This window comes from Gekko japonicus, unplaced genomic scaffold (assembly GCF_001447785.1).
Source record: "Gekko japonicus isolate JY-2015 unplaced genomic scaffold, Gekko_japonicus_V1.1 scaffold611, whole genome shotgun sequence".
Classification (NCBI taxonomy): Eukaryota; Metazoa; Chordata; class Lepidosauria; order Squamata; family Gekkonidae; genus Gekko; species Gekko japonicus.
In genome coordinates this window covers 813,293-840,649 of record NW_015163622.1, presented here as the reverse complement: position 1 = coordinate 840,649, position 27,357 = coordinate 813,293, and positions in this window count along the sequence as shown.

The window sequence follows — 27,357 nt, the reverse complement described above, 5'->3', positions numbered from 1 at the left end:
AACCAAAGCAGCTGACATCATTCTCCTCTCCCTCATATGATCCACACAACTACTCTATGAGGTATGTTAAGGTTGAAAGTGTGTGAATGGTCCATAATTCCCCAGGCTGCTTTTAAAACATGAACCTGGGACCTGCACACCATCCTCTGAAGCACTCTCTGTGGCAGTAATGGGGTGACTGCTGGCACCTTTTCCTATCATTTTTTGCCTTGTGGTATTCTGCTTGTGGTGTGATCTGTTGTCTTTGTGGTGTGGCATGATTGTGTTATTGGGTTTGTTTCTTTTGAAGGGGAAGTGATGTGTTCTGAGTGAGGACATATTTTACCTCAGAATACAGTAGGGTGGGGAGTATGGCATTGTATCTGTCTATGCAACTGAAAATTCCAACTGCCTTGCGGGGGGGGGAGTTTGAGGTGTGGAATGGAGTGAAGTCCAATCAGCTTCCATATGCAAAAGACCTTGAAATGCTGGGCGGGACTGCACAAAGCAGCCAGTCAACCCAGCCAGCGTCTTCTGACTGACAGTTCTTCCGGCCAAACACTAAAGGGGCCAAATTTAGAACGTTCAATATAGAACGTTGCTATTCAATTATAATAAGGGAGAGATAACACGTTTCCCCCCAAACATTTCTTCAAAAACATTCTTTTTCTGAAAAGGAAAAATTATCAGCAAAGCCCCCTTCACCATATGAGCAGAAGTAATCTAAATGTAAAACTAGAGACGGCACTCCACATGGTCACCACATTCAAGAGGTTGCACCCGGACCATCCGCCATCTTCCATCCATCTAGCAACCTCGTCAGCCACCTCAGACATCTCAGATGACGACAAGGTCCTGCAACTATGGTGTCCAGCCCATCGCCGCTCACGAACCCCTAAGGTAACGGCTCCACCAGCGAAAGCAACCGCCCAAGCGCCCATCAAATCATTCACCCAAGCGCAATGTGCCAGCTGTGGGGAAGACCACGAGCGTCAGTCCTGCTGGTTCCACGACGTGATCTACCGGACCTGTGGGAAAGCCGGCCATCTGGCATGTGGTTGTATGAATTTAGTTTGAGCTAGTTTGTGTATTAGAGTGCTGGCTTTTTGCTGTGGATTTATTTATTTATTTATTTGATTTATATCCCGCCCTCCCAAAGGTTCAGGGCGGCTCACATGCAGCAAAGCCGAGGTATAACTAACAATAAAACATATAATAGAATACAATATTTAAAACAACAATAAAAATCATCCTATAACATCCCATACGCTGACCACCACCCAGGAGCATCAGGTACTTAATTTGCCCTGGGATGCCCCCAATAAAATAAGGGTAACGGTCCACATAGAGGGGTCCTCATGCGAGATGGAGCTGGACACAGGTTCCTCCTTCTCAATCATTTTGGCTGAGATGCTTAGACGGCTCTCCCTCCATGGGGAAACCCTCCTCCAGAAACCGGGTGGCTTAATGTTATGGGATTTCCAGAAAAACCCGGTGGCCATAAAAGGGTGGGGCAAATTCAGAGTCCAGTACAAGGACTTTAACGGAGTACTAGAACTGTTGGTGGTGGAAGGCAGGCTCACTAGTCTCCTGGGACTATCTTGGTTCGGGCCCCTGGGGTTCGAGGTTACTGGGTTAAACCAGGTACGGCCACTGGACTTTAACGAGATTTGCGATGAATTCCCGGCCATATTTGATGGTATGCTTTGCCACTACACAGGCCCTTTGGTTTACCTGGACCTCGACCCCACGGTACGGTCCATCTGCATGAAAGCCTGTCGTGCCCCATTCGCACTGTGGCCAAAAATAGATGAGGAACTAGACTGACTGGTGGAACAGGGAGTATTAGAGCCCATGTCAAACACCAGATGGGAGACCCCCATCATCATGCCCATAAAGCCCAACGGGGATATCTGGATATGCACGGACTATAAGTGTACAATTAATAAAGTCCTTCAGGATTATGCATATCCTGTCCCCGTCGCATCACTGGCAGGCGCAAAAATCTTCAGAAAGCTAGATTTGGCATAGGCCTATCAGCAGTTACCAGTAGACGAGGTAACCGTGGAAGCTCAGACCATTGTAACTCATAGAGGGGCATTCAAGGTCAGGTGGCTACAGTTTGGGGTAAGCGTGGCTCCGGGATATTCCAGAATTTAATGGACTGTTTGCCTAAAGGTATCCCCAGAGTCCAGCCATTTTTTGACGATGTTCTAATAGCGGCACCCAATGCTGAGACCTTCGCACCATGTCTACGGGAGGTCCCGAAGATTTCAAGACCTGAAGGTCAAGAGGGAGAAATGCCTGCTTGGGGTGCCACGGGTGGAATTTCTGGGGTTCGCAGTAGACGCACATGGAATTTCTGGGGTTCGCAGTAGACGCACATGGAATCCATCCCACAGTGGACAAAATTCTGGCCATCGTTCAAGTGCCCCCCCTCCTCCAAGGCCGAACTGCAGGCATTCCTAGGCCTTTTGAACTTTTATTATTCGTTCCTGCCCCACAAGGCTGTGGTGACGGAACCCCTACATCGCCTCCAGGATAAGCATGCTTCTTGGGCCTGGGGGCCATGACATGCCACCATGTTCCAGGTGGTGAAAGACTTGCTAACATCCAATGAGGTTCTGGCACACTTTGACAAACCCTAACCCTCCCGGTGGTCCTGGCATGTGATGCTTCTCCGTATGGGATCGGGGTGGTTCTGGGGCACCGACTGCCGGATGGGTGGGAGGTTCCCATCACGTATTACTCTCACACTATCCACAGCTGAGCACAACTATGCACAAATTGACAAGGAGGCCCTGGCAATCATGGCTGGAATTAAGAAATTCCATGATTACCTGTACGGCTGGCTTTTTGCAGTGGTCATGGACCACAAACCGCTCCTGGGTCCGCTTGCCCCAGACTGCCAGACCCCCCCCAGGTGTTGTCTCCCTGGGTTCTTCGCTGGTCAATCTTTTTGGACGGGTACCAATATGCACTTGTCCACCGCCCCGATAAAGTGATGGGCTATGCAGACGCACTCAGCCGCCTGCCGCTCCCATTGTGTGACCCTGACCCGGCCCTGGCGCACTTTGTCACCCTGCTGGAGGACCTGCTGGACCACCCAGTACAGGTTGCTGAGGTCTCCTGTCACACCACCCGTGATTGCATCCTCGCCTGGGTCTTGGACTGGGTGGGAAGGGGAGGGGGTGGCCCAGCCAGATGAGCCCAGAATTCACCGCCTTCTCATCTCAGCAGGATGAACTGTCCTCCCACAAAGGCTGCTTACTCTGGGGACACTTGCTGCACCAGCGAGTGCTCACAGCACTTCATGACACGCATCCCAGAATTGTGCGCATGAAGGCACTAGTGAGAAGCTATGTATGTTGGCCGGGATTCGATGGGGAGATAGAGGACTGGATGAAGCACTGCCAGATGTGCCAAGAGTCCCGGTCAGAACCACCCAGAGCTCTGGTGCAGACTTGGGAATCGTCCCACAAGCCTTGGGCCAGGCTTCACCTGGACTTTGCAGGCCCCTTCCAGGGACAGATCTTTTTTATCCTTGTGGATGCCTACTCCAAGTGGCTGAAAGTGGTACCCACCTCTTCGAGGTCCACCATCAGAGCCATGTGGTGGATCTTCAGCACACATGGTATACCGGACTCTCTGGTAACAGACAATGGGACAGCTTTCACTTCAGAAGAGTTCAAGGAGTTCGTGGTGTACTACGGAATCTGGCACATCTGCTCCATGCCGTTCCACCCTGCAACCTACGGCCAGGCAGAGAAGATGGTGGGTACCACCAAGGAGTCTCTACAGTGCATGGGCACAGGGGAATGGGACTACAAGCTGGCTGCCTTCCTGTTTGGCCAGTGACTCACACCACACACCGACACCGGCCACAGCCCAGCTGAACTGCTGATAGGACGGCATTCCACAATGAGATTAGACCACTTACACCCAGTTTGAGAACCCGAGCACAGTGCCACTACGGAGACCCAGGCAGTGTCAAGAGGGTTTTTCCTGGAGGACCCAGTGTACGCAAGGAACTATGCTAGGGGTCCTGCATGGATTCTGGCTAGGGTGGTTTGGGTGACCGGGCCGCGGTCCTATGAGGCAACAACAGAAGACGGCCAGCTCCTGAGGAGGCATATCGATCAGCTCAGGCGGCATCTTCTGCCGCCTGACAAGGAAGTACCAGGTGACAGTGAGGATGAAAGCCCCAGCTCCAAGAGACGGAGGAACCCGAGACTCTGACACATGCACAACCGTGACGAAGCAGTTCTCTGGAGGGGGCCGGCAGCAACAACCCTGACCGAGGCAGCACCCCAGATAGCAGCATCAGGCCAATCCCAACCACCGCCCCGGAGGCTACTCCAGAACGCCTCAGGCTGGCTCCAGGACAAGCAGCACAGACCCCAGAACTGCACCATTTGTCTCAGGAATGGCAGAGACCCACATACCTCCAAGACTTTGTATGCTAGGGGGACATCTGAACCATGGGGGGAGGGGTGTTGTGTTCTTACATAGAGTGTGCACGCGGTTGGGTCCTCACACAGCCGTGCGAACTGCTTAAGCTTCGCTCTCTTAGACAATAGCCAGCACGGATCCTAGAATGCACCCAATCAGGCGGTCAGGATTCTAGAGTGACCTATGGAATGCAAGTGCATTGTAAATAATCCTATCACGGGTGTGGGTGTGTGTTTGGGAATATAAGCCTCCGGTCTTGCTTTCCTTGTCTTGTTTTCCCAAGCTGAAATAAACAAGGAGCTGTTTCACTTACTAACATATCTGGACCCAGTATTTTTCAACACAGTTACAACAAAGTGTGTTCCTGAAGCAGCTGTTGCCTTCCCTCAGAGCTAAGCCTCAAAAGCAGCAGAACTGAGCTCTCAGAACTTCAGGCATTTCTTAGGTCTGTCCAAGTATTAACATTTTCTTGGAAGCATACATAAGACTCTCACATCCAGTTCTGGAAATTCTTTATGAAAGGAATTTTCCAGTTGACATGGGAAGAACTGTTGCACATGGTGCTGGGGTGATGGGCCACTTCTGCAGTGCTTTGGATATTGTTGCTATGTCAGAATCCCAAAGAAGCTCTCCGATCCTTTCCCACCCTTTCCCCATACCTAAAAGCTATTTCTTTCCTCACTCCTTAGGGTTTATTGTTGAAACACTCAATGGGAATAATGACTTAAAAGGTGGGGGAAGATTGTGGCAGGATTCTGAAGGGAAAGACTGTAAAGTTGGGTAAGGAAACCATAAGGTAGGATTAGATCCATACTAACAGAAGCAAAACCAAGTGTATTTGAGAATCAAATAACCCTTCTGTTGAATTACACTAGAACTTGGGTCTTTTCCTGGTTTTCCCTTAGGACTAGGTCCTTGAGAAGTAAAGGAATACCACACCGAAGGCTTTTGGGGCGTAGGGAAAACCTGGGAGATCCTGGATTGAATCCTCACTCTGCCATGTAAACTTGCTGGGTGATCTTGGACCAGTCACACATTCAGCCTAACCTACTGCAAAGGGATGTTGTGTGAATAAACTGGAGGAGAGGGGGATCATATAAGCCACTTTGGGTCCAGTCAGTTCAGAGGTCTGCCCAGAAAAGAGTTTATTAAAATATTAGCAATGGTATTATGAACAAGGTGGTGATTTTACTATACAAACAAAATTAAGGCAAAAGGAAGCTTACAACAACGTTCCTTCAGCTTGCTGGGTACTCCAAACAGCAGCAAATTAACTCGGTGGGTCTTAAAAACCAGGGCATATCTGCACAGTATCATGTCTGGTCAGAGAAGCCCAAAGAGGAAGAGGGGGTATTTTTAAATAGTTTTTATAGGCCAAGGGCTATGTTTAAAGGCAAAGCAAGGAAGGAGCCACGCACCTGTCTGTGGAAAATGATCCACAGCACACAGTACTTCCTATCTCAGGCATGTACTCTGCCCACACTGTACCAAGCACTGAAACTCCATCGAATTAGCTGAGAAACGTACAGTTATGGATGAGCTTTCAGATATTTTGTCTGAACATATATCTGAAAGTGCTTTATTGGTTTGTTTTTTTAAAATATAAGTTCAGGTAACTGGAAGCATATTTTCAGAATACCAATAAACTGAGACCTGAAAAATTCTGGAAATATTTGGGACTGGCATTTTAAGGCTCCCAGGTGTCCCCCCCCCTCAATTTTACAGGATTCCTGGGCAATGGGCGGGGGCAACTCTCCCAGCCAATGGGATCATGATGATTCTCTCACAGCCCTCTGTTGTTAACAGGATGCTGGATTAGAGGGACCAATGATTGGATCCAGCAGGACTGCTCTTACATTGCAGTGTTATATTTGTTATAACTGCATTAGTGTAAGGTCTGTTTTGCCATGTGTTCTTTTGGTAACATATTTAGAACCAATGTGAGCACGATAAGTGACATACAACATATAAATTGGTCACATGTAGGGCACGGAGGCAAAGGGGGCTAGATTCTGGGCAGGTCTGTGTGGATGGCCTGATATAAGAGACCTCATTAACTTCTGTAGTATAACCAGAAGATTGTGTGGTCATAATCAAAGCCCTTAGTAGGACTTTGCTGAGAGTCTTGCCTCTTTTTGTCCTTTTGATGAGACCTAGGGGTAGTAGTTGAAGGTTTGTTTAAATAGACAGAGGAATTCTAGACAGAGGAATTCTCAACCAACTTTTCAGTGGATGCAATTGCTGTAATCCCAGTAGCACAGAAAAATTATCTTTGATTTACAGACCACTGATTTCTGAAAGCCGCATTAAGCACACACTGGATAAATCTTTTTGACCAAGGAATACATCAAAGTGGCAATGTTTCTTATATGCCAGTGGGAACACTTTACATGTGGCAATTTTCTTAAATGGAGAGGTCAATGTTTCCTCTGCATTCTGGATGCAAGTGTTATGGTCTGATGGAAAGAGATCAACTGCTTTGTAATAGCAATGTAAAAGCTAAGTTCCTCAAAAATGCACTATAATTCCCTGAAGATGAGTTTTCTGGATTTCTTTATTCTGTTCCCCACTTTCAGAAACCTTTTCTATTATTTTGTATTTTATTTAAAGTTTAATAGGACTACACAGGCTTAATCAAAGTCATTGACTTGATTTTTAGTTGTTGATCAGACAGACTTTTGGTTTCTTGCTTCAGAAACCAATGTTGTTGTTGTTCAGTCGCACAGTCGAGTCCGACTCTTTGCGACCCCATGGATCAGATCACGCCAGGCCCTCCTGTCTTCCACCATCCTCTGAAGTTGGCTCAATTTCGTGTTCGTTGCATCTATGACACAGTCTAACCATCTCATCCTTTGCCGTCCCCGTCTTCTTTGACCTTCCATCTTTCCCAGCATCAGGGTCTTCTCCAGTGAGTGTTCCCTTCTCTCTTTTTTTTTGTTTAAAAGCTTTATTTCCTCTCCTAAAAAGGAGAGATATTTCGCTTAATTAGAAAAGAGGAGGGTATATAGCGGGATCAAGAGAAAGGTGAGTGATGTTTTAACTGGTAAAGTGAAGCTGTTAGTAATATTAAAATTTTCTTCCTTGGCTTCTTCTGTATGTTGTCAAACTTCTTTTTTCAAACCGGTTGTCTGTGTTAGTATATTAGTAGTGTCCCAATGGTACTCCGCTAGCAAAGTCTTTTCCAACGATTTTTAAAACAATCATCTACGGGCTGACTTCTTTTAATCTCCGAATTCAGGCAGGAACTTCCTCTATTTAGTCCTCTCCGGTTTCTCGGCTCCTCCTCTGGGTCGCTTCCGCTGTTTGTTTGCAAACTGCAAATGCCATAAACCTTACTCTCTCGTGCCTCTTCAAAAGGTCTCTGGCTTTGAGAATGGTTTTCTCCTTTTTCCATCTCTCGCTTATATGTTTAAACGCTGCCATTCTTTATTTTTTGCATTTGCTCCAGCAGAGGGCGCAGTATCTCGCTGCCCTGTTGATTGACAGCCTGCTTAGAGAGGCGGGGACAAGAACCGGAAGTTCCTCCCGGCTTCTTCACCGGCTTCTCCTGAAACTTTTTCTGCCCTAACATCTTTGTTTTATTGTTTACTTTTAAAAAGTTCGTGCCGCGCAGCTCTAAAATAGTTTCTCCTGCCTCTCTTTCAACAATTCACCAAAAGGTAACACCACTCTTCCATTTTTTCACTCCCCCCTTTTCTAGCTGTTAATACAGTCTCTGTTTATAGGGAGGGGGGTATCTCCCCCTCCTCCCTCCCGCTTTTTCGATGGGGGGGGGGATGCGCTTGTCTCTCTTTTCGCCCGTTTCGATTGTCAACTCACGTTTTCTGCCGATCACTTTCCTTTTTAATCGCTCTTTCGCTTCACCACTCTGTGATGTCCGGCGGTGCTGCTAGTCCCCTCGCGGGGGCACAGCAGCAGCAGGGCCATTGGGGCATGGGGCGAGCCTCAATTTCCGACCTTCTGGCCGGGAAAGAAGACTCCTGCCTGTGCGCCCCGGGTCGGAGCCCCTCTTTCTGGGGCTCGTCTGGGGCTCCGCTTGCGCGGATTCCCCCCTCGGCCGCGGGCGGGCGAGACGCCCTCGGGAGCAACCCGAGGATGCGTCCGCCATTTGCGGGAGCCAGACTGGAAGTCCTCCCTTCTCATTTGGTGGCCAAAGTATTTGAGCTTCAGTTTCATTATCTGGCCTTCCAGGGAACAGTCGGGGTTAATTACTTTTAGGATTGACTGATTTGATCTTCTTGCAGTCCAAGGGACTCTCAAGAGTCTTCTCCAGCACCATAGTTCAAAAGAATCTATTAATTGGCGCTCGGCCTTCCTTCTAGTCCAACTCTCGCAGCCATACATGACTACTGGGAATACCATTGCTTTGACCATGCGGACTTTTGTTGGCAGGGTGATGTCTCTACTTTTTATCATGCTGTTTAGGTTCGCCATTGCTTTCCTCCCAAGGAGCAGGTGTCTTTTAATTTCATGGCTGCTGTCACAGTCTGCGGTGATCTGGGATCCCAGGAACGTGAAGTCTATCACTACTTCCACGACTTCCCCTTCTATTTGCCAAGGAGTGATGGGGCCGGATGCCATGATCTTAGTTTTTTTGATGTTGAGCTTCAAGCCCACTTTTGCACTCTCCTCTTTTACCCTGAGCAAGAGGCTCTTTAGGTCCTCTTCACTTTCTGCCATTAGAGTAGTATTGTCTGCATATCTGAGGTTGTTGATCTTTTCCCCAGCAATCTTAATTCCCGCTTGTGATTCATCCAGACCAGCATTTCACATGATGTACTCTGCATATATATTAAATAAGCAAGGTGACAATATACATCCTTGTCGTACTCCTTTTCCTATGTGAAACCAATCAGTTGTTTCATATCCGGTGATATGGTGCTAAATACTAGACTACACCAATAAACGTAAAGATTTAGATACAGTGGAAACTGAATTCCATAATATTCAGGTCATAAGGTCTGGATGAACCTCTAGCAACATTAAACAAATATGACTTCACCAGTATCTTTAGCAAAAGCTTCAGAACGTTTGCCATGTTAAAGCATAAAGAGCAAAAACATTGTAATTGTGTTATTATTTTTAATATTAGTGCAGTGATTTTTCATGGCTATTCTGCTAAAAACAAGATAGACAGCACAAAACTGATGCCTGCCTTCCGTAGGTCTACAATATACCTTTCAATTCCAAGTTTCCACCCAGATCACACAGTAAAGATGGGGGAGGGGGAGTAACTGAACAAGATGTTGAAGTCTAACATTTATGTAAGAGGAGCTGAATCTTACCTGTTTGTTAATACAGCAATCAGTTTAGAGGAAAGGCTTGTTGAAATGCTGTTACCAGAAATTTACTTTGAAATCTGCTTAGCAGTTTTAGTATTATGTCCACTGCAATCAAAATGGTATTACAATCACTGAACTTTCATTTCTTACTAGACAGTCATAGAAGCTTAGGAACCAGAGACAAAGTTCATTGTTGGCAGCTAACTCTTGCACTGATTGCAGAGATCAGAGCAGGCTCAAGATATCTGGCTGCCTGACATGAAAAATGAAAACAGGCTCATACTCCTCCATCAGACAGTCCACAGACTGTGGTGGTAACAGTGAACCACTGAAATCATTTCTTGATGACTGCCTGTTAATATCTGATTACTATATTTTCCCTTCTTCCATCACAAAAACCTAAGTATTGATAGGCCTATACCCTTCTAACCCTATTACTTTAAGGGATTTAGAACTAGCTGAAGGGCTGTAAGGTGACATCATCCTGGGAGAATTTTTTTTTTTAAATGAGGTTTCGTCTACTTACAGGAAGTCCTTACCACAGAACTTCTGGCAATTCCTAGAGCTACCCTTTTTCACTTCCAGGTAACTCTAGGAATCACTAGTAGTTCTATAGCAAGAACTTCTTATAAGTAGACATAACCTTATCTATCTTTAATTAAGATTCTGGTGTATCCCACTTAATCTTTTACCCATTCTTACCTTAATTTTTCATCATTCTACATCCCTTTGGGGGGTTGTACTTGATTTACAGTGTATACTTCATTTGTACTTGATTTAAATTCATTTGAATTGTGGTCTTGTTAATTAGCAGGACAGGCGGCACTGCAGTTGAGCCTTGCTAAGCTTTGCCAAGTATTCAATTCTCTTTTTCCATTTATTTCATTTTATTTTCTAGATCAATCAATTGGTCTTCCCTTTGAGGAGACTTACTGCTAGCAACAAGCCTCCTCATATCCCTAGCAATAATTCCTCTCAAAGGGAACCTGTATGCTTTTCAAATTCCAGAAAACTATATCTGCTATTTTAAGCTTTTCATCTTAGCAATATCTTTTTTACTACTCTAAATGCAGTGCCATTCCTTTCAGGGTTAAATGCTGCAGAAGCTAAAATATATTTCACTTTTTCCTGATGAAACCAGAAATGTTTCCTTTTTTCTGTGCAAATCTAATGCTACTTGTGATTCTGTACACTTACCTAAATGGTTAAAAGTTTATTGCTATTTCTATAATGATATTCAGATTTTTTTTCCCCATACTCCTGTCCTGGTCGACCTTCTGGCTTTCCATATCTTCCACCTTTGATCCCCACACAGTCAGTCAACTATACAATGATGTTTAATAGAACACTGTATTGAAATAATTTGAGCTTTACTCTTGTCAAATTGACTTCTATAATAAGTGTTCAGAATTCTGAGACTAAATACATGTTCTCCTCTGAGAATACAGAGTACCCTACTTCTAGGATAATCATATCAGAGTCGATTTCTTCCAGAAATACATTTATACTTTAAAAAGGCAGGTGAATTTGTTAAAATTCATTTTGAGGAAGTATAATATGAGATAAAGTTTTTGAATGATCAAGTAATAGTAAATGATCAGAAGGTTTCTGAATTCTGTATTTTTACTATGAAGTAAATCCAACTATCTTATGAATAGAAATTAGGTTGGATCCAGCCATATCTTCTGGGAATGAAAAAGCAACGAGTGTTCTCCGTGACCACCCAAAAAGGCCATGCTGGGGATCATGGGACCTTTGTGGGGAACAACCATGTGGGCCAGAAGCTGTAGTTAAGACAGGAATTGGGCAAGATTGAGTGGGAAAGTGATGGGCAGCTCATGCAATCTCATTTGGGGTTAGATGTAGCAATTATGAGCATAAAATAATAAATTGCCTTGTAATTTTCTGCAGAATTCAGGTCTGCACCAAAGATGAAGCAAAAGAACAAAACACAGCAGTGTAGTGGAAAAAAGAGTTGTTTCGTTCAGATATACTGCTTCTATGCATTTCACCTATGGTTCTTCAGGGATATCTGTATCGTTATATCACACAGTTCACATAGTAATAGCTCTGAAATTTTGCTCATTGTAATTCCTGCACTAAATAATAAGGCCCCCAATCCAGGGCTGGTTCCAGGGAGCCCTAGGCAGTGAGTTCCCAGGAGCCCCCTCTCTTGCTCTGACCCCCACCAGGACCCCTACTCATGTCTTCCTTCCAGCCCACCCACATCCCTATCTACCTGTTTGTCCTTCCTAGGGACGGGCATGAACTGGGAAAATGCAGTTTGGTTCATGGTTCATGGCGAACCCACAAACTGAAACACAGACTGTCAAGAACTAAACATGCTTCATACAAACCAAACCAGTTTCAGAGGTTAGTGATGTGGTAGAATGGTCTCCAGGCATGTTAGAGATACCAAACTCACAGGGTATCTTCCATCTGACTCTCCTCTACCTGCCCTCTAAATTTGGTAAGGACTGGATTTATGGGGTCCAAGTTACACCCCCTCCAGGAAAGTGCTTTCTGATTAAATGACAGGTGCAGGTTCCAGAGATTCAAGAGCATGTAGAACACCCCCCCCATATGCTAGAAACACCAAACTCACAGCAGATCTCCAGATAACTCTTCTCTACCTGCCCTCCAAGCCTGGCAAATATTGTATTCATGGAGTCCAAGTTATGCCCCCTCCAAGAAGGAGCTCCCATCCTCTTTGTTTCCAATGGAGGAGGAAAAAAAAGCAAAAACAGCAAGAGCAATAGAAGCCCAGCAAAACAGAATCAAAGTCCCTAAGAATATCTGCAGTAGAAATGGAAGGTGGGGAACATTTTTGCCAGCCCAGCAGAACCAGTGTAATGTGCCCTGAGACCACCTGAACCCCAAACCCATAGATTTATGTAGATCTGGTGGCTCAAAGTCCTGAATCCAACCGTGACACTCAAAGACCAAAGAGGGTCCACACAGCCAGTTTTCAAAGGATAGACAGAAAGGCAGACATCCCCAAAGTTTCAAAGGGGGGTCCCCAAAGTACTCCCATAGCAGCTGGGAGGGTATAAGGGTACTCAGCCGAGGAACCCACCAGCTGAGGCTCACACACACAAGTGCTGCAGAACACACCCACCAATATGGGTGTATCATTCTATTCTGCACCTGGACCCAGAGCACACCCATCCATTGAGGTGAATTCTACTCTGCAGATAAATGGAAACAGATGTAGAGCTGGAAGGGCCACCTCTTAAGTCTAAAAAGACAGAAGGACAGAAAGGCAGACCAGGCATCCCCAGAATTTTGACTGGGGCTCCCCAAAATAACCCCACACCAGCTTGGAGGGCACCCCAGGCAGACATCAAAAGGAAGGGGAGCATGTTCACAACTCTCACAGCCCCCCCCTCCCTGGGGCTGAAATACACAGCCAGTACTTAGAAGACTGATGGAAAGGCAGACATCACCAGACTTTCAATAAGGACACCCTAAAGTACCCCCAGAGCAGCTGGGAGGGTATAATAAATGAACTGTTGTGTTCTGACAGAGACTGCACACGTGGTTGAACTGAGCATGCGGTCTCCTGAACAACCAGAGCTTCGCTCCCAGAAGCAATAGGGACAGAGGATCCTAGAGAGCCAGTTTGGTGTAGGGAGAGCCAGTTTGATATAGTGGTTAAGTGTGCGGACTCTAATCTGGGAGAACCGGGTTTGATTCCCCACTCCTCCACTTGCACCTGCTGATGTGACCTTGGGTCAGTCACAAGCTCTGGCACAGCTGTCCTTGAAAAAGAGCAGTTTGTGTCAGAGTTCTCTCAGCGCCACCCACCTCACAGGGTGTCTGTTGTGGGGAGGGGAAGGGAAAGGAGTTTGTAAGCCGCTCTGAGACTCCAAGTGAAGGGCGGGGTATAAATCCAATCTCCTCTTCTTCTTCTAGAAACAGCCTGTTGGCTAATCCGGATCCTCAAAGGAACCTATCTAATGGAGGTTAATGTAAATAAGCCAATCACGGGTGTATGGGTGTGTGTGGGTGTGTTTCTGTGTGTGCATTTAAGCAGCCCTCAGGCTTGCCCTTGTATCTCAAGTTCTTGAAGTCACTAAGTAAAGTATGAGCTGAAATCACTCATGATGCGTCAGTCTCAGTACTTTATACTGGCGATGAAGGTGGGATCCCAATGAGTGACCCTGACTCCCCCACAGCCCTGAGCACCACAACGGCAACCAAAGAGCTCCACAACTCTCCGCCTCACAACACTCCACCCGGCGAACTGCGGACCTCGGCCTCCGCATCTCTGCATCCATCTCCAACACCGCCACCCCAAGTCATGGTTGCTGCTCCGGGACAGATCTCCAACTTCGACCCAGCACATCCTGAGCTCTGGGAATCCTGGGTCGAGCAACTGAAACATTTCTTCAAAATCCAACGGACCACAGACAAAGACCTGAAGAAATCCTGGCTCCTGAGCATGCGCAATGTTGCCACAATCCGACTGGCACAGAGTCTCATCACCCCTAAAATGATGGACGAAGCCACCTACGATGAACTGATCAAGGTCCTAAATGGGTACTACGCTCCCAAGAACCTTGGTCATGGCCATGCACATGGATTTCTTTGCGAGAATCCAGAAATCCGGCGAGGCCACCCCCAAATTTCTAGCCGACATCAGACGGCTGGCAATAGATTGCGAATTTCCGGATATGGAGGATGCCCTGCTGAACCAGTTTGTGTGGGGGATCTGAGAGCCGAAACTCAGGCGTAAGTTAGTTGGCCTCGACGAACGCAAACTCGAGAAGGCCCTCCATACATTTTATCAAAGAGTTTGTTTAATTTTTTTTCTGATTAGATATATTTAAGAAGTTTATGACTGTCAGAAGGTATATTTTGCTTTGAAACCTTAGAGAATGATGGTATTTTCTTTTATAATTACTGTAGTCTGGCTCTGAAAGAAACATCTATTTTATGTGTGTCTGTATTAACAGCAATACAAACTGACACCTATTAACAATGAAGGAGGGTATAATAGCTCTACCTTAACAGCAAGATCTTGCTAGCAAAAGCAGGGACAGGAATCATAGCAGTCTCTACATACTCATAATGGTGGCTGTCTGCAGTGAGTCCCATTAGCTCTGCTGTCAAAAGCTTGACTTATTTTACCCAAGAGCCAGCTGATAATGAAATTAGCACTGCCACCTTTGCATTTTGTGATCATTCAAAGGTCTTTGACACTTAAGAGTTGAGTACTTGAGAGCTATTTCAATTGATGTTGCCCATGTTCAGACACAAGAAGTTGCTCGCTATTATTAGATAGTTATCTGTTTGCTTGCTTCTCTGTTTGCAAACTGCCAGGCAAATTTAATCAAATAAAAGGATGCTGTCTGCTTTGGCAATGAATCTTTTCACCATTTTATGGCTGCTTTCCTTCCCTTGCATACAAATATAATAAATGATTTTAACACAAACTGGGTCATCTTTTGACCTTTTATTTCATATGTCGGAGCCATAATGGCTCCTTTTGGGGCCATCTTGTAAAAGGCAGTAGCCTGCCTCATAAGTCAAGCCTGCTTTACTGCAGAAATATGTCTCGCTTGTTAGTGTCTGACGTGTTCAGAAAGCTTATAACCTGAATGCTGCTGAGGCAAAAGATTTCTCCATCACAGATGGGCTGATAATCTCAAACCTTCACTATTATGATAGATCTTCAGCAGTTTCTCTTATGAAGTCAGAGGAGCCAAGAATTTCAATACAACTGACTATTGAGCTTGCAATATCTCATTCACATAATGGTCCAAGAAGTGAAAGCTCTCTATTGTTATCATCCTCCTATGTGTCATGTAGTCTGATCTGGAGAGGATTGGATTGATAGATCAGCCTGGTCAGACATACCTTGCAAAGTGAAAATACATACCTTTCAACATGGAGGTATTGATTCTGTCAATAATGGCTGGCAGATTGCTCAGTAACTTTCTAATGTGGGCTTACTTTTTAAAGTTCTTGCTTAGGTCAAAGTACTTGTTAGTGAGACAAAGGTGCAGTAGCCCTTAGATATATATCATCTCTTTCTTTTAAAAGGCATGAGTTTGGAGACTCAGTATGAATAATGAATAGAGTATTGCTTGATAGCTTTAGATGAAGACCACTGTTGTTGTTGTTCAGTTGCACAGTTGAGTCCGACTCTTCATGACCCCATGGACCACATCACGCCAGGCCCTCCTGTCTTCTGCCGTCCTCTGGAGTTTGCTCAATTTCATGTTCGTTGCATCGGTAACACTGTGAAGACCACTAGCTAACCCTAATTACATAGCGACAAATGTGGACATTGCCAGGTAAGGGTGGGGGGTAAGTAACAATATTTCAGCCACAAACATAAAATTCATCTCCTTTAGAAGATGATATTTCCTGAATGCAGGAATTCTTTCTTTGTCTGATTACTAGAAACATTACTAAAATTCACTCTGTAATTGTAAATAAAAGTCAAACAAAATGAGCAATGTGGAAAATCCTGAAATGAGGCTTTCATAAACAGTATTAACTTTCTTTGCCATAACTGTATATATTAGAGAAGTGGTTCTCAGATGTGAGGTATTGATAACACACTACAAGATTTCCTCAGGTTGAATTGGCTGAGCAATCTTCCCGGTTTAATTAAGTCAACCAAAACTGAGCCTCTCACATACACATTCATACACACACACCCATCCAGTGCTGATGTCAGTGCAAAGACTGCCAATTGGCCTTAGCTGCCTTGATACCCCCCCTTGGCCTACCCCTGTGACTTTAACATTACCTTGTGACTTTAACATTAACATACCTGCAAGGATTAGGAGATGAATTTTTCATGGCATCACCACCTGCTAGTGGTTACAGACCAAATAGCTATTAAAAGCACCTTTAGGCAGGGCTGGGGCGCAGGTCTCTACTGGTAGCAGGAGCTCCTTTGCATATTAGGCCACACACCCCTAGTGTAGCCAATCCTCCAAGAGTTTACAGTAGCCCCAGTAAGAAGAGCTCTGTAAGCTCTTGGAGGATTGGCTACACTAGGGGTGTGTGGCCTAATATGCAAAGGAGCTCCTGCTACCAGTAGAGCCCTGGCTGGGGCCATGGTGACATCCCGTGTTTCTTGCTAGGGGTTTATTTCCATAGGCTCCTCCTCTTCTTGCAGCCACAAAGGACCTGTAATCCCCATGGCCCTGCTCGTGCTGTGTTTCCTTTGGGCATCTCATTTCACCATTGAGGATAAGCTCTGCAAGATGATCTGTGTTTTCGTTGCAGATAGTTGGGAAGGCCCCGTGAGCCATTTACTCGCCCTGGAGATATGTGAGGATTTCTTTCAGAACACAATCATGTTCATGTTCTTAAATATTAAGGAGTACAGCTTATAAAACAGTCCCACTTCAGATGGCAGCTCCACTTCTGGACTATTCTTTCATTCTAAATGAAGCCTCCTTATTTGTAGATTCAGGAAGACCCTGTCCTCAGATTTATTTCTCTAAGTCTCAGTGATCAGTTCAACAGTTCTGGCTAAGGTGGTTTAAAATATACCATAATCCATGAAATCTGCACCAGACATTTAAATATGTACTGTACGTGTCCTCCAGTTCAATTAAGGCAGCTTTAAATCTATTATCCAGTTTTGCATTTGAAGTCTATGCGGTTCGTGAAAGAAAATGTAAGTTCTATTTGCTGACTGCCCAGATGTCTATATCCTGTTGTAGGGGGTTGAGAATTTAGCTGCTCAAAATCAAAATTACTTGCTCAAAATCTAGGTGTGGCTCAGCTCGGCCCTGAGACTGACTGCATCAAAATCCCTAAGGAAACCCCTAAGGGTGTGTGCATGAACTCTGTTGACTCTCTTCCATCAAAACCTAACAATGCTAAGAAACCAAGGTATACTATGGCTGCGGTCACACGGAGCATTAGCCATGCTACAGAGATGGAAGATAGGCGGATTTTCTGGGTGCGATCACAGCGCCACATCTGGGAAGCGTAGAGCTCCCGTGGCAAACCCGAGGCTTCCCGCCGAAGATGCGGGGTAAAAAACTAGTACCTACGAGGTACTAGTTTCTGGAAACCACGGGGCAAGGGCAGGCACCTGATCGCATTTCCGGTGGTAGGTCGTGGCATCCGGCGCCCGCCCATGTCCCGTCACTAAAAGGTTTTTTTTCCCTCAAGTCTCCATGGGATGCGCACAAGCACCCAAAGGCGCATGCGCACACTTCGTTTAAAAGCAAACAACATAGCCCCCTCCTCTTTTCCGTAACCCCCCCCCATTCCTGGCTCATCCTGCTGGAGAGGAACTCTCTGCACCCGGCGACAGAGGGGGAGGTGCAGGGGGGTGTGGTGGGAGGGCGGTCCGGCTGAAGCTCCTCCTGGAGGGGACCGGACGGAGGACACAGTTTGCATTCCTCTGCAGCCCTGGAAGGGGTTAAACCCGCGGAGCCTTTTGCTAGGGAGGCCGCTTCTTTGCCGTGCCGCAGGATTGTCCTGTGATCAGCACCCCCCCTAACCACGGGACCTCGACGGGACCTCAACAGGACATCTGATCGCGCAGCCGCACATTATTTTGCTCTGGGGCAAACAGCCATGCTTCCCCCCCCCTGCATTTTCCTGCCCATGTGACCGGGGCCTGTGAATACTAAATCTAAGGAGACAAGAAATCTCCAATCAACGTGTTTTGCAATTCATTTCCTCCATGCCTTTCTCCTAGGCTCATTTTTTATCTGGAGCTTTCTGTATGCAAGTACCTTTTCTGATCTCTGTTTGTTTTGACCAGTTCAGGGAAGGACCAATTAATAGAGGGTTTGACTTGATGGCAGTTTGGTACCTTCCAGTTCTGAATTTCTGTGAAAATTGATAGCTAACTCAAAATGCTGTAAGACCAAACAATACACAATGTATCCAGTTGGAAAGATTACTGAATTTCTTTATTTGGCAACCAGTCCAACTCTGGATGATTGAGGACAGGGGCATATATGTGGACTTCTTTAGAGTTTATGTTATTATGTTTAGAGGAAGCTGTCAGTCACAATAATAAATCCCACTTCTGTAGGAAAAAATCTAAGTATTATTGAGTATACAATATTTGAGAACTAGAGCCAAAGAAATAAGTACCATTTATTCCATATTCCCATAAGCACGATATTCCATTGTATGTTCTGCCATATGAGAAAGTAAAGAGAACTGTAGTGGGAAAAGTTGCTCCTCACATAATTAAGCCTTTCAAGTATAAGAAAAGCTGCCTAGGAATTTGGCACTATATCAAACTTGTGACAAGAATTGTTGACAAGGATAGTGTTCATGTGTCAAAAACTCTATTCCATGTGCTGAAAAGTTCTTTCTTTTCAAATTTTACTTTAAACAGTTGACAACATAGATGTGTCTACTAAGATAAGTTTTATGGTCATAATGACAGCTCCAGTGTGATTTTTCTGTAAATTTATCCTGTGAATTTGGGAGGCAACAAAAAGGTCAGTTGTTTCTGAAACTGTAGCTCTGAGTAATGTTTGTTAATATTGTAGCTTTTGAGAAATATTTGGTATTGAAACCGCTTCAGAAAAGGCTGTTACTGGAAACAGGCACTGATTGTATTGGGTAATTTAAAAAGAATGGAGTCAAATCTCTCTCCATCAAGATCTCTTGGAGTTCACAGCCCTTAAATGTTTTAGTGCCATTGATGAAGATGTTCTGAGTGGACTATTTTATTCAGTGCACTGTCAAGTTCTTTATACAAAAACTAGATGGCTTACAATCTGATGGTTGATTAAGAAAAAGGATGTCGAATGTTTCCTTTTAAATAAGAATGTAATCCCCTTATTTTATCTAACCATTTGTTTACTTTTATTATTTATACACAATGCTCACCTAGGTGCTCAAGACAATTCAAGAAACCTTATAAAATATTATTTTACAAATACATGGCTGCGATCATACTCACAATTAGACCTGCTATAGGCATGAATGTCGGGTGGATTTAAAGGGTGCAATCAGACAACAACATCTGGGAAGTGCCCCGCAGCCGTCGGCAACCCGTTCTGCTCTGCCACAGAAGTGGAGTTAAAAGACACTGGGAAAATCCGGTAGTAAATGGGTTGTGACATGCCACGGATGGACTTTCCCCTGTCTGATCGCTCCAGCGCTCTCTCATGGTGTCAGGATGGTCTGATCCAGCCATCCTGACTCTGTGCCATTGTTTCCCCCCCCTTCTCAGTATGCACATCATCGCAAACGCCATAGGGAGCCCTCAGTGCAGAGATGCAATTCATTGATTCCTCATTTAAGCACATTGGAAACAAACAGCAAAAAAAACCAAACACCAACTCACCTGCGGTTTCATCTGATCACGCAGTGGCAGGCTGTGCCCGCAGCTTCCAAGGACTGTGTGATCACACAACTGCGGGTCAAATTCCTCCGGAGGAAATAGCCTCCCTTTCCCCCCACTTTATCTGGCGCGTGTGACCGCAACCCATATTTTAAACAGTGCACATTAAACCATAAAACATTTTATAAGGAAGAAATAGAACAACCTCTTTTCAGTTTGAACAATATTCCATAATTACCCCTTATTGATTTATTTGTACTGCATGCTAGCTATGTATAACCTTGTTGTTAGGGAGATAGATGTGTGAGCATCCATAAATCAGTATTTTCCCAAATCAAGTGTCTGTTCTGTAGGCTGTGGAGCTTTAAAACATAATTAGAAGATTCAAAACTAAGAGGTGACAATATGCTTTTCGCTGCTTCAAATCTATAAATCACACTGCACCTTGTACATTGATGTCCTCTGCAAACTTTCTCTCACTTTGAATATTGAAAGAACTTCTGCATGGTTAATCGTTCTTTTGGGGGTATTATAGCATAAAATCTGACATTAGTTGACTTGGTGGTTGACAGCCTTTGCTTCCAGTTTTATGCCAACTTTAGGTAACCTTTCCATTTATAGGCCATATGTTTGACAGCAGCGACAGACTGAAAAATCTCTCAGTGTTACCCAGGGCCAGCCAAACGGCTTTTCATGCCCTAGACCAGACTGCCACCAATTTCCCCCCCACCAGCCTGCCACTCCACCCACCCCACACCAGCCACAGCACACTCCTCTAAGCCACTGCTAGCCAAGATGTGCTACTCCAAACCCCCACAAAGAAAAATAGGTGATTTTAACTACCCACACATTGATTGGGTCAATATGTGTTCTAGTCGGGAAAAAGAGATTGAGTTTCTAGACACTCTAAATGACTGTGCTATGGAGCAGATGGTCACGGAACCTACCAGGGGAGAGGCGATCCTTGATTTGGTCCTAAGTAACACTCAAGACCTGGTGAGAGATGTAAAAGTGATTGCACCGCTTGGAAACAGTGATCATAATGTTGTTGAGTTCATCATTTGTACAAACAGAGAATTGGCCAAAAAGACTCACACAACCATTTTTAACTTTAAAAGGGGTAATTTCTCTGATATGAGGGGACACGTGGGGAGGAAACTGAAAGGAAAAGTAGAAAGGGTCAAAACAATTGGGGAAGCTTGGGATCTATTTAAAACTACGATCCTAGAAGCTCAAAAAATATATATTCCGCAGGTTAGCAAAGGCACAAAAAGGTATAGGAAAAAGCACTCCAGAACCACTGATTTCAGGAGGGGTGTTGGAAGACCTGAGTCAGATTGAGGTGATGAGAGAGGAGGTCCTAAAACTGATAGACAACTTAAAAACTGAAAAATCACCAGGCCCAGATGGCATACATCCGAGAGTTCTGAAAGAACTCAAATGTGAACTTGTAGATCTCCTGACAAAGATATGTAATCTTTCCTTAAAATCTGCCTCCATTCCTGAGGATTGGAAGGTAGCTAATGTCACTCCCATCTTTAAAAAGGGTTCCAGAGGAGATCCGGGAAATTACAGGCCAGTCAGTCTGACGTCGATACCGGGTAAATTGGTGGAAACCATTATTAAGGAAAGAATTAGTAGGCACATAGATGAACAAAACCTATTGAGGCAGACTCAGCACGGTTTCTGTAAGGGAAGATCTTGTCTCACTAACCTGTTAGTGTTCTTTGAGGGGGTGAACAAACATGTGGACAAGGGGGATCCAATAGATATTATTTACCTTGACTTCCAGAAAGCTTTTGATAAAGTTCCTCATCAAAGGCTCCTAAGTAAGCTCAAAAATCATGGGATAGAAGGACAAGTCCTTTTATGGATCAAAAACTGGCTAGTTCATAGAAAACAGAGAGTGAGTGTAGGTGGGCAATTTTCTCAGTGGAGGGTGGTAAGCAGTGGGGTACCGCAGGGATCAGTACTTGGTCCACTGCTTTTTAACTTGTTCATTAATGATTTGGAGATGGGAGTAAGCAGTGAAGTGGCTAAATTTGCGGATGATACAAAGTTGTTCAGGGTGGTGAAAACCAGTGAGGATTGTGAGGCACTCCAAGGGGATCTGTCAAGGATGGGCGAGTGGGCGTCAACATGGCAAATGGGGTTCAATGTGGCCAAGTGCAAGGTGATGCACATTGGAGCCAAAAATCCTAAATATAAATACACATTGATGGGGTCTGAACTGGCAGAGACTGAGCAAGAGAGAGATCTTGGAGTTGTAGTGGATAACTCACTGAAAATGTCGAGACAGTGTGTGACTGCAATAAAGAAGGCCAATGCTATGCTGGGGATTATTAGGAAGGGTATTGAAAACAGATCAGCCAATATAATAATGCCCCTATATAAATCAATGGTGAGACCTCATTTGGAATACTGTGTGCAGTTCTGGTCACCACACCTTAAAAAGGATATTATAGCTTTGGAAAAAGTGCAGAAAAGGGCAACTCGAATGATAAAAGGGTTGGAACACTTTCCCTATGAGGAAAGGTTAAAGCGCTTAGGGCTCTTTAGCTTGGAGAAAAGACGACTGAGGGGTGACATGATCGAGGTTTATAAGATTATGCATGGGAAAGAGCAGGTAAAGAAAGAGGTACTTTTCTCCCTTTCTCACAATACAAGAACTTGTGGGCACTCCATGAACTTGCTGAGCGGTCGGGTTAGAATGGATAAAAGGAAGTACTTCTTCACCCAAAGAGTGATTAACACTTGGAATTCACTGCCACAGGAAGTGGTGGGTGCTACAAGCATGGATGGCTTCAAAAGGGAATTAGATAAGCATATGGAGCAGAGGTCCATCAGTGGCTATTAGCCACAAGGTATAGCTAGGGGCTCTGGGGCAAGTGATGCTCTGTCTTCTTGGTGCTTGGGGGGGTCAACAGTGGGAGGGCTTCTAATGTCCTGGCCCCACTGCTGGACCTCCTGATGGCACTGGTATTTCTGGCCACTGTGTGACACAGAGTGTTGGACTGGATGGGCCTTTGGCCTGATCCAACATTGGCGTCTCTTATGTTCTTATGTTCTTAAAGCAACAGGGCAGAGTTCAGCAGCAAAGGAGCTGAAGGCCTCCTGAGCTTCCTCCCTTGCTCATGAGGGTGGGGCACAGGCCCGTAGCTATGGCAGGTCCTCCCAAATTACTTCAAAGACCCCTTCAAAGCCCCCCCCCCAACTTCCTTCAAATGCCCCGGCCGAACTCCTCCGGTACCACCGTGGCCACTGCACTGCCTCTTCTTGCCTCCCCCCACAACAGGGCCTCATTATCTGAGGAGGCAGGTGGGGGCTGGGGTGCCAGGGAGGAGCAGGGCACCAAGGCCTGCAATGGGGGTGGCTCCTCTTCATCCTCCTCACCCACCTTGAAAGTCAGGGGCAGTAAGGGGTCCAGCAGCAGTGGCAGAGAAGTGGAGGAGGCCCCCACATGGGCCATGGTGGGCAGGCTGCTGGTCAGGGTAGGACAAGGCATGCACAGTAGCCACAGTGGCAGCTGCTTCTTGGGGAGGGAGGGGGGATGGCAGCAACGCCAACGTCAAGTCGAGGGTGGAGTGAGCCAGGTGAGGGAAGTGAGCCAGGCAAGGTGGGAGACTGGAGGAGAGCATGTGGAGCCCAGCAAGGGAGAGACTTACCTGAGATGACCCGTGGGGCAGATGAACAGATTTTCTTGGGTGGCACTAAGTGCTGGACTCCCACTACTAGCAAGTCGGCACAGCAGGAGGGCTCCTCCTGGAGTCTTAGTTGGAATTGAAAGTAGGGTTGGGCCCCTCAAGCACATCCCTTTATAGGGCCTGCCCTGCAGCCAGGCGGCAGATCTCCAGCCAGAGAGCAGCCAGTGAATCAGCCGCCTTTGCTTGGCAAGTTGATGGTTGGGAGTGGGACTGGGAGGGCAGGGCCACCCACTCCTTGGGCCTGTGCACTGGGCTAAAATTCCCTGCGCTGGGCCCCCAAAATTACTGTGCTGGCACAGCCCAGTGCAGCTTACAGGAAACACTGCTCATGCTGCTTTGGGGGACCTGCACCAGCCACTGAGGAAGTAGCCTCACTAGGGTTGTGCATTTGGATATACTTGCACTGAAATATGCTCCTTTGAATCTGAAACAAGTCAAAGCACTCTCAGAATTCCAGGAGTAACAATAATTTATATTCCAGAATTTCAGAAGTGATTTGGGTTTAAAGGGACTTTGTTTTCAATAGGAGATAGACCTGGCCAATAGTGGTCAGTATACCTAGTCTCCCTTGTCTTCCTGAGGAAAAGAATAGGCATTTAAAATTTAAAGGGCACATGTGCTTCCCAACAACAGTTTGCTGGAGCATGCTTCCTCTCTTTCACTTCCTCCCTTCACATTCCTGTGGCCTTTGGGGGTGTGGGAGGAAGGGAAATGGCAAAAATAATGATCCTGGAATTCCAGAATCTGAAAAATGTACCCAACATGGAATCATAGTCCAGTACCAACACTCACAAAACTTCATGATAATGAAAAGCATTTTCCTTGAATGCTTGAAATCCTGAAATTAAATGAATATAATTTTCTTAAATGCACACCCCTAGTACACCCTTGAACTAACTCCTGAATCTCTATTTTTCAATTATAAAATAGACAGAATTCAACTATATTCATGTAGGATAATGATTGTTAATTTATTAACTATAGCTAAAACAACTATTGCTCATTATTGGAAAAACCCAGCAGTTCCCCCAATATTTTTATGGCATAAAAAACTCTGGGAACACTATACGATGGCAAAGATAATGGATTCTTTAAACTACAGGTGTTTAGGTATACAAAACTCAGAGTTTGAAAGTATTTGGTATCCTATTTTAGACTATTTAGAACAGTAAGGTGAAATTTATCTGAATACTTGAAAAAAATTTCTATATTTGTGAATTAGCTATCTAGTACTTATAATTATCCAGGAAAGATGTATGCAAAATTCTAGGAATATCAAGAACTATAGGTACTGATATAAGAGTTTGGGTAAATGGTAAAGTATGCAGAGGAAAAATGCTGATTTGTAGTTTTTAAATTGTTAATGTAACACTTTTTAATGTTATATTTATATTGTATATGTATACATTTGATATTTTTGGAATTTATTAAAATAAATAAAAATGCACACCCCTAGGTCTTGCTACTCATGTGATCATCAGTGGCTTGGGGTACAAAACGTGTGTCACCACAAGATTCTGTAACTAGCCACCATTGCTGATCATCTGAGCAGCATTCTGTGTGGCCTGATGTCCAGGCAATCAGCTGCATGGGACCCGGGTGGTTGCTAGGCTTGCCAAGTCCCCCTGGGGGGCCGGAAAACCCCCACCCCAGAGGCCCGTTCCCCGCCGCCAGCGAATTGGGCCCCGGGGGGAACCCCAACACGACCACGCCGGGCACACTGGGGGCAGGGCCACAGTCATCCGAAGGAAAACTCTATGGTTTTCCCTTGGATGGTCATGGCCCTGCCCCCAGCGTGCCCGGAGTTGTCACATCCCTTCCAGGTGACGTGCGCACACGCGCACTCCAGCCGCCAGCCGGGAGTCCCCCACTGCAGCTAAAAAAGCACTTGGCAATCCTAGTGGTTGCCCCACTTCACCTTATGCCATTGTAATAGCAGTATTGTTCCAGTTGAGGGATATGTGGTGCAGTGGTTAGCATGTTGGACCATGAGTGGGGACACGGGTTCAAATCCCAATTCCACCCTGAGGCAGTCACTTGTCTCTCTGCCTAACCTTACTATAGGATTATGAGGAGAAGGGGGAAACCATGGATTTGGGAAGGGGCCCAGTGGAAGAGCCTCTGTTTTGCATGCAGAAGGTTCCAGGTTCGATCCCCAGCATCTCTAGACAGTAGGTGATGTGAAAGATCTCTGCCTGAGACCCTGGAGAGTCACTGCCAGTCTCAACAGACAATACTGACCTTGATGGACTGATGGTCTGATTTAGGATATGGCAGCTTCATGTGTGTTTTTAGAGAAAGGGTGAGATTACAATATAATAGATACCAATAAACCATGAAGCTCACTGAGCAATTTTAGGGGGGGGGGGACATTGGCTTGGATCCAAAAGTAGATTTCAGCTAATGGAAGGGAACAGTTTTTGCTGATTTTCCCTATCCCTATCCACTGAAGATCCTCAGTTCACCCTACATGCTGTTTCTTAAGATTCCCCTCCCCCCGGACACTTCGGAGAGAATTTCAGGCTGCAGTGGTAACTTCCCTTCTGTTGGCAGAAATCTGTGGAAATTACTGCTGGATCCAGCCCCACTTATCTCATAGAATCATTACAGAGAATGCCTTCTAACCCATTCTGAGCAGCTGGAGTAAGGTAGGGTAATAATAAAACTACTAAACAAACAATCAAAATAAGCAGTCCGAAAAGGGCAAAAAACCCAAATCGGAATGGAGTGTAATTCATCATAGCTTTGATTTATGCAGTAACCTTCCTTTTGGGAAAGCTATAGTATATAAAAGATGCCTGTGAGCTTGAGTTCAGTGCTCAAAATGCTTTACAATCCATAGATTCTCCAAAAGAATGAAGAATGATAAAAGTTGGGGGTTTTTTGCACTAATGCATAAGAGCATTTGTTTGCTGCAGAGAATTCTCTTAAAATACAGAAATTCTGTCACAATCTTTTAGGAGCATTAAATTTTTTAAAGCATAGGTATTTAGTATGTCATATGGCTCATTTAAAAGGTAACTGTAATGTATATATACTGTGCCGGACTGTGGAAAAACACTTCTGTGAAATAATATTTGTTGGGAAATTCAGTAAAGAAATAGCACCAAGATCCAAACTACAGTTGCCCTCTATGTTCAGAAATACAGATGTCCATTGCAGTCTGGGAGGTGGGTGAGGAACAGGAAGCACGGTCTGCAGCCTCCTGCTGCCTGCATGTTTGTAAGGGTGAGGCCAGCAGCACTGATTGGGCAACCGCAGATGTAGCTGGAGTGGGCAAGCAGGCAAAGCTCTGATGGCTGTTTAAATTTGTGCCCTGGCTAGCTTACCCTCTATTCATGTCTTGAGCAGGAGCACTTGAGAACGAGTACAGGAGAGACCTCCTATCCAGCTCCTTCTGCTGCAGGCTTCTGCTTTCAATTTAAAGGGTCTCCAGCTAATCAGCAGGCCACATGCTCCTGAGTATCAGTTGTTCTGCAGCAAGCTGGCCAGTCCCTTTAATCTCTCCAGATTGTGGACCTTCTCTGCTTTGTTTTAAAAGCTTTAAATGATGTTTGAGCTTCTCTGGGCAGCTTTTCTCAGTGGCAGGGATCCAACTTCAGGGGTGCCAGGACCCAGAGATACATGGGAAATTGCATCTGAACAG